The following is a 13907-nucleotide window of genomic DNA, read 5'->3' as shown; positions in this document are numbered from 1 at the left end:
ATCTTCAGTTCATCCAGTATCCACCACCATGAAAGCTTGAAGATGTATCCGTTTGCTTTGTTATGCAGGCGCATTGAAAGCATTCTCTGTGTATACTGTTGTGCATGTGCTTTCACACACACACACACACACACACACACACACACACACACACATACACACACACTCATACACAGGTTTGGGGAGAGGAATGGATGAAGGGAAGTACAGAGAGAAATGACAAAAATGAGCAGACTGCATTACTAGCTCTACCCTTCCATTAACTAGCAGCATAACCTTGAATTGTCACCTCAACGCTGTACTAAAATGAGGGCGGACCACTAAGTGTTCTTTAAGGTCTGATCAAATGTTAACCTTGATGATTCTTTAAGAATTATATTACTCCATTTCATTCCTTTCCTTCTCTCTTCTCTTTCTATCATCATTTTTCCTTCTTTTTTCTTTCCCTACCCTTTTTTCTTTTCTTTCTTCCCTATTCAGTTCCTTCCTTCTTTTTTTCTTTCTTTCTTTATCTCAATGCCTAGTGGTTCCTTATTTGAAGTGTCAAAAGGAAAGAGCCAGGCAAACCTGAAATGTAATGCAATCCACACAACTCCCAGGTGCAAGAGCAGTGCCTGAAATCAAGACATGTATTTTCAATTAGATGGCAAGATGCTTGCCCTCAGGGATCTTAGATCTCATTATAATGGTATTATAACACTTCTTAGTGATCACATTTTCTCTGATTCTCCAATATTTGGAAATTACATGTGCTGAGAACATAAGAAGGAGAGATCATCATAAGCCAAAATAGCCTGAGAAGTCTTTCTGGAAGCAGTGCATGATATACATAAGATTTGAATTAGAAGTGAAGGGTAAGGAGGATACACTAGTTGACCCAGCAGAACATAAACGGCAGGGGGCATAGATTACACAAGGTCTGACAGCATGGAGGAAGGCCTAGGGCAGGGTCACATTCTTGAATGCAGAACCAGATTGACAGTCAGGGTGCTGCAGTGGGAACAGTGCACACTGAGCAAAACCAGAGGGATGTGGTCAGGGCACTGCAGTGGGGAGCAGTGCACACTCTGCAGAACCAGAGGGGAGTGGTCAGACCACTGCAGTGGGGAGCAGTGCACACTGTGCAAAACCAGAGGGCAGTGGTCAGAGCACTGCAGTGGGGAGCAGTGCACACTGTGCAGAACCAAAGGGGAGTGGTCAGACCACTGCAGTGGGGAGCAGTGCACCCTGTGCAGAACCAGAGGGGAGTGGTCAGAGCACTGCTTTGGGAACAGTGCACACTGTGCAGAACCAGAGGGCAGTGGTCAGAGATCTGCAGAGGGAGCAGTGCACCCTGTGCAGAACCAGAGGGCAGTGGTCAGGGTGCTGCAATGGGGAGCAGTGCACACTGTGCAGAACCAAAGGGGAGTGGTCAGGGTGCTGTAGTGGGGAGCAGTGCACACTGTGCAGAACCAGAGGGCAGTGGTCAGGGTGCTGCAGTGGGAACAGTGTGGACTTTAGGGAGCTAAATGACCCAACCCCAGCCTAAGGACTTAAGTTGAATTTTTAAAATGAAATATTTATTGAACCAAACAAATAAGTCTTTAAGTAGGGTAGAACTATAGGACCAGAGCTTATGACCTACCAAAGTTATTTAAATGACGTTCTTTTTTTAGAAGAAGCAACGGAATAAAAATTATATTGCCTTCATAAAAAAATAAGAGAACTTAAGGTCTTTATGAATAAAACATGATGAAATCAAATCCCTTTTATGCTATCTGTTTCCTGGAGAATTTTCCATTGTCCTTGTACAATAGTGCAAGTTATCACATTGGAGATTTTTGCTCTTCTATAAATAGCTCCTTCACCCAGAACCCAGGGATGACAGCCATTTTTTATTATTTAAGCATGTCTCCAACTACCAAAAAAAAAAAAAATATTTCCAGGAAGTTCAAACTGCCCCAGCAATATTGCTGTCAGTCTGAAATGCATATACGTGCTGGGCAAATGTTGCAATAGAGAAGTTCTCTTTGCTGAGCCTTTTTCTGATTCAGCAAAAGAAGGAAAAACGAGAAAGAAAACTGGCACCCTACAACTAAGAACAACTCTTGGCAGCCAGTGCTAAGGGTAATTACAAAGGGTTTGGTTTGTTTCTTCCGAGGGTCCCCAGGATAGGCCAAGAGATAAACCTAACCGTACTGCAATGATGTGCATTGATAAACTGTGTTTATAGTTGAAGTGAAATGTTTCTATACATTCAATTAGTCCTTCAGTGGGCAACCTGGAGGAAAAAACAGGAAGTGTTTGCCATAACATTTCAGGATCTGCATTCTACAGTAAAGTTATCACTAAAGACAGAGCTGGACGCAGAGAACTGGTCTGTAAGAACGGAATATTTCCAGTTATGTTGGCACGACCAAGGCCAGGACACACCCCAAGGCTCCGTCATAGCCCACCAAATGCACCACTGCTGGCTGCAAACCCCAAGTCATGTTTGGCTGCACAAGATCCCAACAGTTGGCCAAGCTCAAGGCTGGGCCCACCACTGAGAGTGCATGTGACTCATAACAAACATGGATTTGCAAAAATCCTGGACTGGCCTATGCACGTGTCAGTCTTGAGAAACTAGGCACCCAGCCACCGGGGGCTGGGAGACAGCCTTCCCATCAAGTCCTGGAAATCTGCTTGTTAGCAGCCTCAGACTGACAGCCTCTCCCTGGGGTCTCCCAAAAATAAACATTAAACTAAAACCAAGAACTCCACACTGACCCAGAGTGAAGCTTCCTCGTTCCAGAGAGATGGTATCTCCAAGTCCTCCAGGAGAGAGATGTCCTCATACATGCAGTTAATCCAGATCTCAGTTGGCTAGTTCTGATAATAAGTGCAGGTTTCATCCCCCAGACTTCAGAGTTGATGGCCTGGAATAAAATCACAGTTCTGCCATTTTCTATCTGCAGGAGCTCAACATTTTTCTGCTTTTGCTTTCCCATTTGCAATATATATATATATATATATATATATATATATATATATATATATTACTAATAACACTTTCTGCATGAACAGAGATAAGGCATCTGAAGCATTTAACACAGAGCCTAACATATAGTTAGTACTCAATCTTTTCATCATCTTTCAGGCTTTGGCCAGGACTTAGTCTTTGGGAGAGATTGTGGCCATACAGTCTTGCAGCCCTATTGTTGGCTATCCTGGATGACAGTGCACAGAAACTGTCCTCTCCAGCATCTGACCCTCCTGGGATGGAATGTTTCTGCTCCTTGTACCACTTTGCCAAGCCTCCCTCCTGTCCACACCTTTCTTCCATGCCCCCTAGATTCTTCTCCTGTGGGAAAATTTCTCTCAAAGTCCAACTTCTGCCATCTTATAGTATAATTTAAACATGTATAGGAATGATGGTACATCCAAACCTCACATCAAGGATTGCAACCTTAAGGGTCAACAAGAGCTAGGCAGGGAGTGTGAACAAACAAAACAAGCCAGTCGGGCAGTGAAGTGAGTCAATGATGGCAGTGGCCTCAACTAAGAGTGGTGGCGAGTGAGCCAACCAGATTGAACAGCCCTCGGAGGAAGGGAGCCCAATCTCTGCACCAGCATGATATGCCACCTAACAATGCACATTTATGAATAAAATAGAAATCCTGGATTTTAAAATATTGGCAACTATTCATTGCGGGGGGGAAAAACAGAATGCCAGCCAAATAAAATAAGAGTATAGGCCAGATTCTGTTCATAAGCAGCCAGGTAGAAAACATTGCATCACTCCACCCCCACCTCCTAGGCAACATCTCTTTGTCCTGACTTTCACATCATCCCTACCCTGTCCTCTAGGTATCTCTTTTAACCTCATGTTCATCTAGTGAACTCTTACATATCCCCCAGATCTCACCTTAAACTTCACTCTCTGACTCCCCAGTTCTTTTCGCTAGGGTATTGCAACTTCTAATTTTTAATTTCCTATTTACATATCTATCTGAATTTCCCTCTGGGCTGTCAGCCTAATAAAAGCAGGCACCTCATTCAGCAGAGTGCCTCACGCATTGGAGATGCTCAAGAGAAGATAGCTGTGGAAGGAATAAAATAACAATTCACCAAATCACTGCAGCAGCAGGACTTTTGTTATGTCACTTCTAAGATTAGACTATAGAACGAGTGTCTTAGTCTGTTCATGCTGATATAACACAATACCAGAGACTAAATGGCTTATAAACAACAGGAATTTATTTCTTACAGTTCTGAAGGCTGGAAGTCCAAGATTGGGATGCCAACATGGTCAGGTGAGGGCCCTTTTGTGGGCTGCAGATTCCTCATAGTATTCTCACGTGGTGGAAAGGGGTGAGGAATCTATCTGGAACTTCTTTCATGAGGGCTAATCATCTTCCAAAGGACCCACCTCCTAATATCATCACCTTGGAGGTTAGGTTTCAGCAAAGACTATGGCTTCTATTTGAGCTCAGGCTTTATGTCTCTTCCACCCTCTCTCCTTCCCTTATCCCCTCCTTCCTTGTCTCACCCTCATATCCTTCTGCCTTTCTCTTTCCACAGATACTTTGGGGCAGCAATTCTGTGAGAGTCCTAGGATGATGTCCACCTACCAAGAAGCTATCACCTCATGCTAATAGCCATGTGACTGAACTTGTAGGATATCCTCCAGACCCAGCCACATCCTATATAATAAAACCCTAATATGCTAATTGACCAAACAGTGAAACAAACCTTGCTATGATGTGCACTGACCACCAGGTCGCAGACACTCAATGCAGGAGCTGCCTCCTGGTGGTCAGTGTGTTTCCACAGGGGGAGCAGAGCTCAACCAGAAGCCAGGCTCACGGCTGGCGAGCGCAGCGGCAGAGAGCAGATATAAACTGGCAGGCAGACATCCCCCAAGGGGTCCTGGACTCTGATAGGGTGCAGGCCAGGCTGAGGAACCCTCCTCCAGTGCACGAATGTCATGCACCAGGCCTCTAGTATTTAGATAACAGCAGCCATTGCTAACAACTTAACTAAACCTCGGGAGACATGTTAAGCCAGAGCCACCCAGCTGAGGTACTTCCTGATTCTTGACTTTAGAAACTGCAATAGAATAAATGTTTATTATTGTAAGCCAGTAAGTTTTGGGATGCTTTCTTACACAGCAAGAGATAACTTATAAAACATCTTGAAAATAAATTCATTATTATCCTTTCTCTTCCTTCCACCCTCTCATTTCTAAACTTAATCCTTCTCTAAAGTCCCCTGGTTCTATTAATAGGCCAATCTTTTCAAATTACTAAGGATCCTGTTTGAATCTCCTCTGTGATTCCTTGTCACCCCTGATCTTCTTAGGAGTCAAGACCTGTTTATAATGCAATTGCAATATGCTTTGCCTATTCCTCTCTCTCCATTTCCATTGCCATTTTCCAGCTTTGCACTCTCCTTACTCTTTTCCCAGGCCTCCTACCTGATTTCTCTGTCTCCAATTTTTTTCCTTTCTGATACATCAGTCAGACTTCTAGGTAAAATTTTATTCTAATAATAGGTCATTTTTCTAATAAAAATCTTAATAGTTTTGCATTACTAATGGAAGAAAATTTTAAATATTTTAGAATGAGACTGTCCAACCTGAATTCTCTTTCTAAACTTATGCTCCATTAACATTTTTTATATCTTCCAAGCTCACACAGCAAACATTTTCAGAATAGTATATGACTTTTTGTTCCATTACCCATTGCAGCTTAAAACCTACCCTCAAAACTTATGACTTAAGCAACCACTTCTGTTAATCATGATTTTATGGGTTAGGAATTTAAGAAATATTTGATTGTCATGTCTCTGAGCCACATGTCTCCTAGCCACATAATCTATTTCAAAGGTGACTTCTTCGCCACATGCCAGTCATCTAGATGCCCTTTGGCCTTTCTCTGCATGTGTCCTCTCACCTTCCTGGGCTCCTCCAATGACTTGGGCATTTCATAGCATTATGGTTTCAGAACCTACTACGTAGTTGTTATCCTCTTTCAAGGTGGCTATTTTTCAACAGGGAGGTTTTCAAGATTGAATGTTTCAAGAGATTCATGAAGACTCTTTATGACTTATTTTGGGGAGTCATGCAGCAATCACCTCATTATTGAATGAGTTTCAGGGACAGTCCAGATTTAAGAAGAGAGAACTACACAAAGGTATGACTAAGGTAAAGTGTGGTTCCCTGAGGGGGCAAATCTTTCAGGACTAACTACCACTGTATTCTTTACCCCTGAGGGAACCTTTGGAATACTACGAAGATACAGGAAGGGGGTTTCAGAAAGAAAGACAATAGACAGTTATTAATACACACAGAAACTTTTCTTCCCTTAGAACTAAGGAGCAAGAATTGGTGAAATGTGCTTGCACACATACTGTACATAATGTGCTGCCATTTATACTTTGATTAGTGGATAGAAAAGCACAAGAAATTGGAAATTATTTTTTGAGATATAATTTGCTATAAAATTCACCCTTTGTGTTTTATAAAATCAAATTGGGGGTAGAAATATTGGAAATTTATTCAAGGTATACATCATATACACTTAATTCACATGCCATCTCTACAAAGTAAAATTTCATTTTAGATAGTAACTCCCGAAACCTAAACTATTTATACTCTGGATAGAAATGGACCAACATGTTTCTATCTATTGCTAATCCAAACCTAATTACTCTTAATACCCAAATGAGTCCCTGCTCATCCATCAAGTCTTCCAGGAATAACCTCAGCTCACTATGATTCTTTTCTTTCTTGGAACACATATAGTCCATGTGTTATTCTCACAATAGGTTATAAATCATTTAGCATTGTTGTCTTGTGTTTTAATGGAATCATAAAAAAGTAGAGCTGAAATGGCAATGAAATATTATCTAAACCAATTATTTTCTTTTCATATGGGAACATGAAAGCTCAACATGAAGTTGAGTGACTTGAGCAAGGTCACACCAGTAACAAAGGACAGAGCTGACTTCTAAATTATTTCTTCAATATTGTGTCCCCAACAGAACATGGATGTACATCAATCTTGTTTTTCTAGGAAGGGCCGAAATATCTTCAAGAGTTAAAACACACCTTTTCTTTTTGTCTCTGACATGGCACTTAACAGGGTAAACAGTAGGAGCTCAGCGTGCACTCTGTAATTTGGAGGCTGAAAGATAAAATTTTCTTTAATCCAGTTATAAAATTAGTTTAAAAGGATGATGCTAGATTTAAACCATGTTGCTAGCATTCTCTGGGACAGCTAGGGGAGACTAAAGATCCCTAAAAATTGAATAAAATAGAGTCTAAACAGAAAAATGGTGTTGAGGCAGACGTGCTCCTAAGACGATGGTCTATGTCAAGTGAAGGAGAACACAGCCTCTCCTTTGTATCCATGGTGAAGGCAGTCACCAAAATATAGCTGTGCCTGGCAGCCTGAAGGTCCAAAGATGAAAACCCCATGGAACAATCCACAACCATACGTGGGGCGATCTCAGAAGTATCTGGGGGGTGCTTAGGGTAGGATTCCCCAAGTAATTTCATGGATTTTTGTTGAATTACAATTAGAGTTACAAAATATTTAACTTATGTTCTACAATAGATGTGGCCTCATAAGTTCTAGGTGTGGCCTCATAACCATGATTTTCTGTGTCCCTCTTTTACTGTTGGTAGTGAATATGACTTTTAAACCATTAGTACTAGGGCTGCTTGAATATCTGGTAAGTAGCAGGACCAATTCTTTCATGCCAGTACCTCTTCTGATTGATTATTTGCCTATTATTACAATCTGGTGACAATGACCTATCTTTCAGTCACTTACCACGTTAGGTCCTATATTATGGTATCTGTGCTCTTTGTTTATCTTGTGAGATGAAAAGCTCAACTCAGACATAAGTGACACAGCACAGCACCTTAGATAGTGCCACACAGATTGAGGAACTCTTAGGAATCTTTGTTGAGACAGTACAGTTCAAGTCCTGGCTCTGAACTCAAGTTCTGTGTGACCTTGAGTTAGTTTGTAACCTCTGTCAGCACTAGTTTTCTCCTCTTAAAAATGGGGTAATAATACCTCCATCATAAATTTGCTCTGATGATCAAATGAGAAAAATGCATGTAAACACAGTGAATAAAGCATAGAACCCAGTGAACAACAGAAGCTATTATGATTTGGGACATGCTATCTATTCACCAGCCGTCTCCTCCATCTCCAGGACCATCAAATCCTACAGAATTTAAGGGCTGAGAACATTTCTGGCTCTCTAACACTCAGAGATGGAAACCATTACTAACTTAATAACTCATGTTAGCATTAATCCCTTCAACTGTGAGGGACATACCTCCTGGTCCTCACATAAATCCACCTCCATCACTTAATGAAGGAAAACCACTCAAAACATGTTTCCGACATGAGCCCACATGTTGGCTGAAATCTTCCTCAGAGCTTTATTAGGGAGAGAATTTCTGCAAGTTCTGCCAGGAAGGAGAGCAAGGAACGGAGCCCAGGGAGGGACACTTTGGATTCTCCGTGTCACATGCTGGATCCTTCTTGTTCCCGCAGCTCAGAGTTCCCAGAATTCTCACTTTTTACTTCCTTCTCTTCGTGAGGGATTTTTCCCCCCTTTCCCTACTGCCCCAGAAAAGCCCTGAACAAGCTTGAGAAAAGGGACTTCCTTCCGAGGCTTTTGGGAATTGAACACAGACAGGCTTTTGCAGGTAGTTATGTTTCTTCAAACCCACTCCCTGGTTGGACCAGCCAGCGTCATGGTGCTTGCAGCAAACTCAGCTGCACCAGGTTACTGGGTTCTCCAGAAACGCTTTCCTCGGTGGCTTATCATGCCTTGCCACTCTAATCCTGTAATTCTCCAGATGACTTGAGGTTTTGAAAGCAAACGAAACAGCGCAACTGCTTCAGCCACTAAATTCTTCCTAAATACATGGGAAATGACAAAAGGCTGCCATAACAGCAATTTGAATTTTGCAGACACTTTCCTTTAGTTTTCCACATAAACTCATTAGCTGATCCTGATTTCCTTGGAGGTCAAGATCAGCTCCACACTGGGTATGTATAAACAAACAGAAAGCCCCTTGTTATTAAGCCATAACAAGAGAATACTATTAATGTGGCATTTTGTGGCGAATGGGTATAGATATTAAACTCATTTGATGTCACAACCAGTCTGTCAGGTAGGGCAGGTGTTATTATCTCCATTTATAGATGAGGACAATGAGGCTCAGGTTGTGTCCAAGGTAAGAGCACTAGTACAAAGCAGAGCTGAAACTAACTAAATGTCCTCCTCTCATATGCCCTCTCCAGTACATCACAGTGGCCAGAGGCCCAGACTGAAACTCATATGCCTGAAGATAATATGACCACTTTGTTTATAGCCCTTCATTTGTTACCTGTTTAACTCCCTCTGTCTTCCCCACGAGTCCCAATTTTTTATAATTAGATACTCAGTGTTTTGTTCACACTGATTTCTTAAGGGAGATATTAAGTAAAGGCTCCTTTAATCTTAGATACAAATCTCTAGCAAGCCTAATAACACACTCTTTATATTCTTTCCTTTAAGCACAGAGACACAAATTGTAATTCCTCTTAGGTGAGCATGGGCATAGGGCCTGGTTTTATCAGACATACCCAAACATGGAGGGCAGGAGACTGAACAGCATCTAAAACAGCTACAAAGAGAACTGATGTGATTCTGCAGGGCAAAGAATGTCTTTACCAGAGGGTCAGACATCACGATGAGATAGCCCCATTATTTTATTTTATTTTTTAATATATTTTATTGATCTTTTTACAGAGAGGAAGGGAGAGAGATGAGAGAGAAACATTGACCAGTTGCCTCTTGCACACCCCCTACTGGGGATATGCCCACAACCAATGTACATACCCTTGACCAGAATCGAACCTGGACCTTTCAGTCCACAGACTAACGCTCTATCCACTGAGCCAAACCGGTTTCGGCTGGCCCCATTATTTTAATATGAACTTCTCTTCTATCGTGGATGAGACATCCCCTGGAAGGCACATGACCCTTGAAGCAACTCAGCCAAGTGCACAACAAGCCTTGAAGAGAGGAGCCACCCACTACCTCTTCCTGCTTTCCCCACCCATTCCTTGCCACCAGACACCTGAGGCTGGGCAGAAGTCATGGTACCTTCAGCTGGCCAGTTTCCTTGGATCCTTGAGAAATTCAGACACATTATTAAGCAAATGAACTACAACAAATAAAACAAATGTAACTGAAGGTGACTCAAAGGTGTTTTACCTCTTAAATAAATTACTAAGCTTAAGGAAAGCTTCTTCCCATTTAAGATTTCACAGGGATCAAGGCTATACACAAATACTATATGCAAATGACCATAGTAATTTAAAACATAATAAAGTCCTGGCTGGGTTGCTCAGTTGGTTAGAGCGTTGTCCCATAGAGTGAAAGATTGCAGGTCTGATCCCATCACCCATCGATTTCTCTCTCTCACATCTTTATTGCCCCCCCCCCATCCTTTCTCTCTAAAATTAATAAAACATATCCTAAGGTGAGGATTAAAAATAATGATGATAATAATAATAATAGTAATAATATAAACATAATTTCTAGTTATGAAGCACTTACTCTTTGCCAAGAACTGCTTTATGTACTTTTCTCTAGTTTTCACAATAATCCTGAGAAGTGGACAGAATGATCACCATATGACAGATTAAGAACCTGAGGCCAAAGAGGTTAAGTAACTTTCCCACAGTGACACCTCTGATAGCTAGCAGTGACCTCAGGAGGCCATCCTTCCACTCAGGCATATGCTTGTTGGTGGGAATGGGTGTTTATGGCTGCTGTGCTGATTTGAGGACTGGCCTACTTCTCAGCTGGCAGAGGGATAAAGGGTGCTGGTGGTATAAAACAAAAATAAGGTAGATGGTTGGCCCATTAACAATCCTAGATCTCTTTCTAGCATGAGATTCAGTATTGATCATGTTTGGGGAGAGTGTAGGGAGAGAGTGGGGATCATTCATATCATTTATTGATTAAATTAACCTACTTTTTATTTCCAAGGTGCATTATCAGTAGCCCTTGTAAATAAGAGAAATGAATAGATTAAAAAAGATATGCTTATCCCTGGATATATCCCAGAGGTCTCTGGGGCCGGGGTTGAGGGCTGGGGGTGAGGGGAGAGAGACGACATTAAATCCCCTTGATAATTTTTAAGCTTCTTTAGAAACATTTTTTTTCCTGTGGATATAAAACCAAGGTCATAAAATTTTTGAGTGGGTGAAGAAACTGAAATATAATCTTCAATTCACCATCTGGCATCTGCTTAATAATGAGTCTGGGGGAGGGGAAGAGAAGTTGAATTTTTAAAAATTTCCCAGATAAACCAACCTGATACAGAAATCCTGTCTCTAGCATCTATGCCACTGGGATTTGGGGAATAATGACCACTTCATTTCTGCCTGACAGAGTAGAAAGTGGATGGAAGGTGGATGGAAGAGCATTTAGTTCAATCTCAGCTCTGGTTCTGACCAGTTATGAGATATTGGACAAACCACCAACACTCACCTCAAAGTATATATCAATACAACAGAAAAATTTATTAGATTTACCTCTTCAAAAATTAATGGTTTTACATTTACAAGTAGAGCCAAAAGTCTATAAGGATAAAATTCTTGTTTATTTCTAATTTTTGTCAAGGAGGTGTGGTCAAGGCATCCCAGTTGGAACATGAATTGGCAAATCCAAATGGATGGGTACTAGAGAGTGTTCTAAGAAACAAAGACTTTCATAAAATGATGTTTCTAAACTTTAGAGTGGAAAAGGACAGCAGGTAAGAAATGAGAGGAAGACAACCACAGCCAAGGGAATTACTAGTATTTAGAGGCTATTAGTAAGTATCAGCCAAAGTAATGTGATTAGAAAATACCAAAGTATAAGACAAAGAAGAAAGAAACCATGGGAACTGTTGCATTGCTGGATGTTCTCCTGTTTATTTCTTCCTTTTATGAGTAGTCCATTTTCAAATACCAAGAGGAACACTGCATGTGAATTTTAGTAGATTCAAGGGCAAAAGCAAGAAGTGGACGACAGCACAGAGTTTCTGAAAAGCAACTGTATTGGCTTCCTAGGCCTGCCATGGCAAATATCGGGGGCCTCTAAATATCAGAAATGTATCCTCTCATGGTTTTGAAGGCTAGAAGTCTGAAATTGAGGTGTTATCAGCATTGGTTCATTCTGGGGGAAGAATATGTTCTATGCCTCCATCCTAGCTTCCGGTGGTTGCCAGCAATCTTTGGTGCTCCTTGGCTGGTGGAAGCATCATTCCAACCACTGCTTCCATCTTCACATGGCCTTCCTCCCTGGATACCTGTGAGTATCCGCTCCTCTTTTCATAGGGACACCAGTCATCATTGAACTCAGAGCCCACCTCAATAAGATATGACCTTGTCTTAACTTAATTATACCTGCACAGATGCTATGTCCAAATAATGTCACATTCTAAGCTTCCAGGTGGGCATGAATTTTGGAAGCTTAGAATTCATGCTCCTCCTCCTCCACCTCCCCTTCTTCCTCCTCCTCCTCCTCCTCCTCCTTCTTCTTCTTCTTCTTCTTCTTCTTCTTCTTCTTCTTCTTCTTCTTCTTCTTCTTCTTTTTCTTTTTGGAAACAAGAAACATAAGTCAATCTATGGAAACACCCATCTTGATAGCAGAGACCAAAAATTCACATGGCTCAGTTGTGCCAAAAAAGGAGAATCCCACAATATTAAAGTAAGTTTCTTGACACCATTTCCTCCTTTCTTCCGGGATATCTATTTTAGGCTTCCTACACCATTCCAGGAATTCCCCTGCAGCCTACTAAATTGTCTGAACCTGCATTGTTCTTGGTACTAAAGCTCTCTTCCTTTTCTTGAAAGATGTTTGGGTGGGAGGTAGGAGAAGGAACTGCAGACATGTCCCTGGAAGGAAAACATATCCCTTATTTATGTGGGCTGAGTATTACAAAGGCAGAGTTAAATTCAGGGAGTACAGTAACTTAATTCATGCCTGTCTCATGCTGTCAGAAAACATTTAATGTAGGCTCAAAAAAGTTATCAGACAGGGGAAAAACTTCCCACTGGCACAACCAGAGTACATTCTCTAGTCCTAATCACGTACCCATAAGCATCACATTGAGCTTGTCAGAACCTTGGGCAAAATAAAAAAAATCAAGAGAAAACAAAATACAAGTTAATATATTGATTATTCTGGGCTCAAGAGCTTGGGAATCAGCTCTGCTCTCAGTCAGAGAATGTGATCTTTCCTATTGAAGCAAAGAACGAGCCTCAAACCAACAGTCAGCAAAACTGGTCTTTAGTGACTCCTACCTCAACTTCCCAACTCTCATTCTACCAGGGTCCACTTTCCTTCCCCAGCTTCCTTCCATGCCACTCAAGCTCCATGATTAGCCTAAGTAAGAATGACCAGTTTAAACAGGGGCTTTGTGTTCAGCAAAATCATCAAGAGTACTTGATTGTTTAATGATGATTTCAAGGCACCATCTTCAGATACGCTGATGCAGCTGTCTGTGGTGGGCCTGAGCATATGCACCTTCTCTAGGCAATTCATGGACTCCAACAAATGCTCCAGACTTGGGGAAATAAAGCTTCCCATGATTCCTAAACCATGACCTCATTTTGGGAAACCCCATCTATTTTAATAGCGGGTGAGGGAAACTACAAAGAACAGCCCTTAATGAAATATGACTAAAAATTTCCATTTTGATAGAGCCTTTTTATCCAGAATTTTCCAAATCAGTTTCACTTTTAGACAGGTGAGGGTTATTTTAAAAATATTGGAGCATAGATGCCCAATGAAGCACGCTGTTCTCAGAAAATGGTACCCTGTAACTTCAAAATTCCTGAAAGCTCAAATTACCTACTGTGTGCCAAAATCTAGAT

The sequence above is a fragment of the Pipistrellus kuhlii genome, unplaced genomic scaffold (assembly GCF_014108245.1).
Source record: "Pipistrellus kuhlii isolate mPipKuh1 unplaced genomic scaffold, mPipKuh1.p scaffold_m20_p_21, whole genome shotgun sequence".
In the NCBI taxonomy this organism is placed as follows: domain Eukaryota; kingdom Metazoa; phylum Chordata; class Mammalia; order Chiroptera; family Vespertilionidae; genus Pipistrellus; species Pipistrellus kuhlii.
The sequence above is the reverse complement of the archived record's forward strand: the minus strand, read 5'-3'. Positions refer to the sequence as shown.